This window comes from Aristolochia californica, unplaced genomic scaffold (genome assembly GCF_029961685.1).
Source record: "Aristolochia californica isolate CCGP_79_NKW_82.1479 unplaced genomic scaffold, dmAriCali1.0.hap1 SCAF_5, whole genome shotgun sequence".
In the NCBI taxonomy this organism is placed as follows: Eukaryota; Viridiplantae; Streptophyta; class Magnoliopsida; order Piperales; family Aristolochiaceae; genus Aristolochia; species Aristolochia californica.
The window spans coordinates 39,563,828-39,571,233 of NW_027182214.1; positions in this window are offsets into that span (position 1 = coordinate 39,563,828).

The window sequence follows — 7,406 nt, forward strand, 5'->3', positions numbered from 1 at the left end:
CTGACATATTTCCTATCTTTAAGGCACTTCATGCTATGGTATTAACTCAGTTTAACAAGAAAATTCAAGTACTTATGTTTGATAATGCTAAAGAGTATTTATCTAGTGAGTTTTAGTTCTTCTGTGAAGGTAATGACCTTATACAACAAACATCTTGTGCCTACACACCTCAATAGAATGGTGTTGCCGAAAGAAAGAATCATCATCTCCTTGAGGTTGCTCGCGGCCTCCTGTACTCCTTGAAGGTACCCTACTTTTATTGGCCTCATGCCATACTTATAACTTGTTTCCTTATCAATAAGTTACCTTCATTTGTACGGTCATAAGACTCCATATTCTGTATTATTTCCTAGTGAAGACGCATTTTCTCTTTCCGTAAAGGTTTTTGGGTGTTCATGTTTTATCCATATCACATCTCCTCTGAAAAGTAAACTTGCTCTTCGTTCTATGAAGTGCATTTTCTTGGGTTACTCTCGCACCCAAAAAGCTTATGTTTGTTACAATCTTACCCTTCGGTGGTTACTTGTGTCTAGGGAGGTGACCTTTTTTTAGGTCACATCATTCTATTCATCAAATGATGCTCCCCTGGGTTTGTCATTCCCTCCTACCACTCCTTGTCCAATTGTCCTCTATAATGCCGATGTCACTCCGCCCCCCGTAGCATCGACCGACATCACACCTGTGGAGTTTTTAGATCCTACCGAGTTAAGTCCTTCCCCTATTCCATATGGTCCATGTTATACTTAGCCCATTGCTCATAGAAAAGAACATCGTACGTGTACTACTTCTCATCCTATATCCTACTTTATGTCTCACCATCATTTGTCTTCCGCATGTTATCAGTTCCTTGCATCTCTTTCTTCCATCTCTATTCCATAGTCCTATCAAGAAGCCCTAAAACATCCAAGATGTAAGGCGGCTATGGATGAGGAAATGCAAGCCTTATATGAAAATCAGACATGAAACTTAGCACCGCTTCCGACAGGTAAGAAACCAGTGAGTTGTAAATGGCTCTTTTCCATCAAACATAATCTGGATGAGTCCATTGCTTGCCTTAAGGCCCACCTCATTACTAAATGGTATACTCAATGTTATGGAGTGGATTGTGAGGAGACCTTCTCTCTTGTTACCAAGTTATATTCGACACATATCCTATTATCGTTTGCCGCTAACTCTTCTTGGTTCGTCTATCAACTTGATGTAAAAAATGCTTTCTTAAATGGCGATATACATGAGGAAATTTATATGATTCAACCGCCTGGTTATGTGGTGGAGGGGGATTCTGTATGCCACTTAAAGAAATCCTTATATGGGCTTAAAAAATCACCTCGGGCCTGGTTTGATAAATTTAGCCAAGCACTACTATGGTTAGGATTTCGTCGGTGCTCAGTAGATCATTTGATATTTTTTAAAGATACCTCAAAAGGAAAGATATTATTGACTGTGTATGTTGATGATATTGTCTTAACCGGCAATGATGCACATGGCATACAAGAAGTAAAAAACATGATATGTCATAAATTTATTACTAAAGATCTTGGATTTCAAAATTATTTTTTAGGGCATAGAAGTTCTTCAGTTCAAGTATGGTATAATATTATCTCAGAGGAAGTATGCTTGGACCTCCTCAAAGAAATAGGAATGATAGGGTACCACCAAAGGGTGGCTTCGAACCGAGCCGGCTCGCGATCGGCTCGAGTTCGGCTCGGTTCGATTCGTTATTTCTCGAACTCGAGCCAAGCTCGAGATACGAAATCGACTCGTTTAAATTAATGAACCGAGCTCTAACAGAGCTAGGTTCGGCTCGCCGGATCGCGAACCGGCTCATTAATTTAATGAGCAACGATTCGGAAATCGGGGGGATTTGGGAAATTTTTGGGAGTCTCTATCGGGACCGAAAGAGAGTCGTGTCGCGGGACTCTCTTCTATTCCGTCTTTGCGATTCCCATATTTCTCTGCCATTTCCCATGCTTCTCTCGCAATTTTTTCAGTATCATCCAGATGTATGCAAGGGGAACAACTGTAGCATTCAATTTCATCGGATCAACGATGCTTACAATGTAAATAATTAAAAAATACCCCCTTCGCTCCAAGTTTTAATCCATTCCCTTGTCTTCCTTCCACAAATTCAGAAAAATCGATAACTGATTTCTTTCGGCGACCCTTTTCCTTGTTCAGATGGTGATGAGCAGTTTGAGGGAATCCGATGAAGATGAATCGTATTCTTACAACACCAAATGCTACGAATACGCGGGTGGTTGCGACGAACCCTTCAGGGGAATGAACGATTCGACTTGGGATTTATGGGAAGAATGGATGGGTTGGGTAGGAGCCGAAATCCGAGACTACTCATCTCACATCAAGCCTTACATCTAATTCCTTTCATCATCATCTTCTTCTTTGATTTTCTTCTGATTCTGTGAATTTCGTCGCCGCAAAAGGAAGAGGTTGTTGGAATTATTATTTGGCATATTTTTTGAAATTTTTGTCTTGATCTTCATATATTCACAAATTTTCTCATTCCCATATATAACTTTAGCTCTGGAAGGATTAGTTATCCTACTTCTTTATTTCTCTTTAGCATATTGTGGAAATTATCTAGTTATCTTGCTCCTCTAAGTTCTTCAATGTATCATTGTATTCAAAACTCTGTGAGATTTATTTCAATAACTGTGACTTGTTTAATTGCTGTTAGTTTCGTATCTCACACTGTAACTGACACTGAGTTTCGCTACTACTGTTTTTGGTCTCTGCTTTTGAGGGTTAGTAGATATCATTCTTGTCTTTTGGTGTTCTTATTTTTTTGAGATTCCTGAAGCATGAGTGAGAGTTCTGTTTTAGTTGTGGCATCTGGAGCTTAAGAGTATGATAAATTTATCTTGTCTTTTCTTCTGATTATTCTTGTTTTCATACTCAATTAAAGTTCTTATCGTATTTTCAAATCTATAAGCTGAAATTCAAGGAAATATCCCAGCATTAGATATTTCTTTATTGTTACTCGAAGCTTCCAACGTGTTTTGCCACCAGATTTGCAAACATTTTGTATTCTCCATTGCTTCCTTTGCTCTTTGCAGTTTTTCGCCTACCGTGTCATTAATAATTTTTACTGTCAAGTATCCTTTTGGCAAGTGATTGCATCCTTATTCACTTCAATAAATACTGAAAATTTGAATATTTCTACCAGATTCTATTTGAATGACAATAACATGCCAAATATAGCAGTGATCTGCATTCTGATTTCTATGGTTTCATTTCAGGTGGGTTCAACTTAAGTTAGAGATGGCAAACTTCAGAATGTACATAAAACTCTTTCTTCATCCAAGAACTTTTATCTTAGTTGTCTGTATCGGTTGTTTTGGTTGTGTTGCCATCTGGGCCGTTGATTTTTTTTCTTCTTCTTTTTGCTCTTAAAAGAATTAACTTATTTTTTTATTCCTCCGGCACAATAGAATATGCCTTAGGAGGATGAATCATCATGAATGTGAAGAGTTGTGGAAAGGACTTTAAAAATTACTCTTTAATATTTAAAAAATAAAGAGTGGAGTAAATATACTTCTTAGGTAGGTGAAAAGGAATATACTTGTCATTAATATGTGACTCTTACCTCATTTGAGGATATTTGCTTGCTTATGTACAGTGTAATCTTGATTCATATTAATATGAACCTATATTTGGTTGGTGATTGGATTTGGAGTTTTGAACTATAGGTTCATATTAATAAAGACTTTTCATAGTTACTTTTAACTGGTGGATGTGGCCAGTGGTCACCAAAGTTCAAACTCCTTCCCCTACTTGAAGATTCTTTTTTTTTTTTGGATTATTGGTTTTCAACGAATTTTCACTTTAAAATCTTATTAAAGTCCTACTTGAAAGTCACAGACACGACTTAACAATGTGGACTTAAAGCAATATAAGAGATGAACATCTGATGCCCTCCTTTTTCTGTTCAGTTGGTGAAAAGAATATGCCAGCATGAATGATTTTCCAGAACAATATTTTTCTTAGAAATTAAAAGTGAAGGCTCCTAAAAAACCCCTATTTTTCGAGGGTACGTTTCTAGGGAAATAATACTTTTTTTCTAAGAATTAGTTTATTTCTACCTAGAATAGATTTCCCAAGGGGAACGGGACAAAGTGACCCTATATATCTTTTGCAAAAGTGGAAATCAAATGGGAATTCATTCTGCCCCTCATGCCCAATCTTATACAGGTATTATATACATAAGTTATGCCCAATTTTATGTAGATGTCATGCCCAATTTTATGTAAAATGTATGCATAATTTTATATACAATTTATTTAATATATATTTTTTGAAAAGTTTTAAATGTATGTTAAAGCTCAAGCTCGGCTCGAATTCAGTTAAAATTATTGGGCTCGAGCTCGATAGAAATTTTAGGCTCAAGACCCGGCTCAGCTCGAGCTCGAGTTCAAAATATTTAAATCAAGATCGGCTCGAACATAAGGTAGATTCGAGCTTGGCTCGGCTCGATGAGACCCCTAGTACCATCCAACTGATACATCTTTGGATGCAAATTATGGAGAAGATATTGATATTGGCAAATATCAAAGACTTGTAGAAAAACTTATCTACCTCACGGTAACTAGACCAAATATATCATATGTAATAAGTGTGGTGAGTCAATACATGCATAAACCACAACTTACTCTTTGGCAGGCCTTGGGAAAAATATTACGATACTTAAAAGGAGCCCTACGAAGAGAGTTGCTTTATAAGAAAAATGGCCATTTCAACGTAGAAGGTTTCTAAAACGCAGATTGGGTTGGATCAGCTGATGACAGGAGGTTCACTTCTGGATACTGCACTCTTGTTGAAGGGAACTATGTTGCATGGAGAAGCAAGAAACGAAATGTGGTTGCAAGATCTAGTGCAGAAGCATAATACAAGGCTATGGCTCACACAGTTCGTGAATTCCTCTGGATCAGGTCCCTTCTTCCCAAATTAGGATTTTGTAAAGGTGGTTCTATGGGTCTATATTGTGATAACCACGTAGCTATTCATATTACTTCAAATCCAGTCTTTCATGAAAGGACCAAACACATTGAGGTAGACTACCATTTTATACAGGAGAAATTTCAAGCGGGTATAATCTCCCTCAAACATGTTTCATCACAAGATTAGCTCAACCTCACACGTCCAAGGTAAGAAAGCCCACACATCTAAGATGTGGCATATTGGTAAATAAGCAGACTTCTCATAAAGATGACATGAAATTGTAATTATTTGTCTCTTTTATGTTTTTTCTCTTGTATTGTTGTAGTCTTAAGGGCATTGTAAAAATCTATAAATAGAGGCCCTTGGTTAAGAGGTAGGGCATCAAACTCTCCTCCTTTTCTCAAATTCGTCCAAGCTCTCTCCCTCTTTGGTAGGCACTCATGCTTCTCTCTCGTCCAAGCTCTCTCCCTTTGGTAGTAGATCTATCCTCTCTCTCTCTTCTCCTTTTTCTTTTTACTTTGGTTAAAATTCTTATCATGGGATCCCAAATTCTACATGTATGTTACAATCCATCTCTTCGAAAACTGTTTTTTCCTAGTGATGTGACATTCTTTGAGGATCAACAGTTTTTATCCATCCACTGGTTCTCCACTTGATTTTTCTATTGCCAATGAGTTTCCTAAACCTATTGTGCCGATTGATGACTCATCAACTCATGGCCATATTAATGTACTCACCCAGCCCCATTACTCTTGGAAAGAACCTAGGGCCTGCAACTAATCTTCTACCTCTCGCTCCATTGCATTTTTTTATCCACCTTCGATGATCACCATCTTGCTGTCAGTTTCTTGCATGTATTATCTAAGGCCCCACAAAATCCAGGATGGAAAACAACCATGGACGAAGAGATGACAACTCTTCATGAGAATCAAACATGGTGCCTTATTTCTCTACCATTTGAAAAAAAAAATTGGTGGGCTCTCAATGGGTCTTCATTGTCAAGCAAAATCTGGATAGCACAGTGGCCCGCCTTAAATCCCGCCTTGTGGCTAAAGGCTATACCCAATGTTATGTGATTGATTATTAGGAAATCGTTTCTCCAGTCGCCAAGCTCAACTCAGTGCATCTCTTATTATCTTTCACTACTAATTCTTGATGACATGTTTTTTAGCTAGATGTAAAGAATGCCTTCCTCAATGGTCATATTAAAGAGAAAATTTATATGCAACAACCACCTGGATATGTGGTTGATGGAGAGTTGGTATGCCACCTTAAAAAATCATTATATGGTCCGAAGCAATCTTCGCAAGCTTGGTTTGACAAGTTTAGTCAAACAATTATTTGATATGAGTTCACAAGGTGCTTTGTGGACCATTATGTATTTGTCAATCAAACTGAGAAAAGGAGTTGTACTACTTGTTGTATACGTAGATGATATTATTTTGACGGGTAGTGATACCAAGAATATCAGTCAAGTAAAAAATAAGATATGCAGTGAATTGAAGACTTGAGACTTGAGACTCCTTAAGTACTTTCTCGATATTGAAAATTTTTAGTCCAAGCATGGTATTATTTTATCGTAGAAAAAATATGTTCATAACTTGCTTGAAGAAACGGAAATGATAGGATGTCAATCGATCATCTAGAAGTGTGCATGCCAAAAATATAAAGCATGATCGATCATCCCATTTGGATTGATTGATCAATACCATCCAAACAAACATATTTTACATGGAATGATCGATCATCCCACTGGATTGATCGATCAGAAAAAAATCTTTCCAGTCAGGTACATAAAACACAATCGATCATAGGAAGTTCATAGATTGATCATACTTGTATTGCACAACCAGTGGAAATTCTAATTGATCAATCATCCCCTATCAATGATCAATCGACTTAACTTTTGGGGACCAACGGTAACATATTGATCAATTAGTCCATTGATTAATAAGTCACTTTATAACAGCAAAAGTGTCGTTATGATTGATTGATTGATCAACCACTTTATAGCGATCAATCAATCTTTACTGACTTTTGCAAATTTGCAAAAAATGACCAGTTTGGCTTGGGGAAGTTATAAATACCCCACACATAGAGAAGTTAATGAAGAATTATTGGTAAATACTTTGAGCACTTACTCTCAAACTTGCAAACTTCTCTAAAATACCTTTGAGTGAAAGTGAGCCACAACATTGCATATCCTTTACTCTTTTCTCTACCTATTCCATGCATTTCACATAGTCAAGCTCCACTACATTCTCGTTGTGTTGAAAAGAGGTGAATGCTTAGATCTCTCAAGGAGAAGGTACTCTCCAAGTAAAGGGTGTAAGTTTTTATTTCTTTTGTTTAAATTTGTGAAAATTTCATATAGAATCTATTCAATCTAGATAGAAAGGGCCAACTAGAGCTAGAATCTAGCATCAATCTCTTGGGGACATTATTTTTGT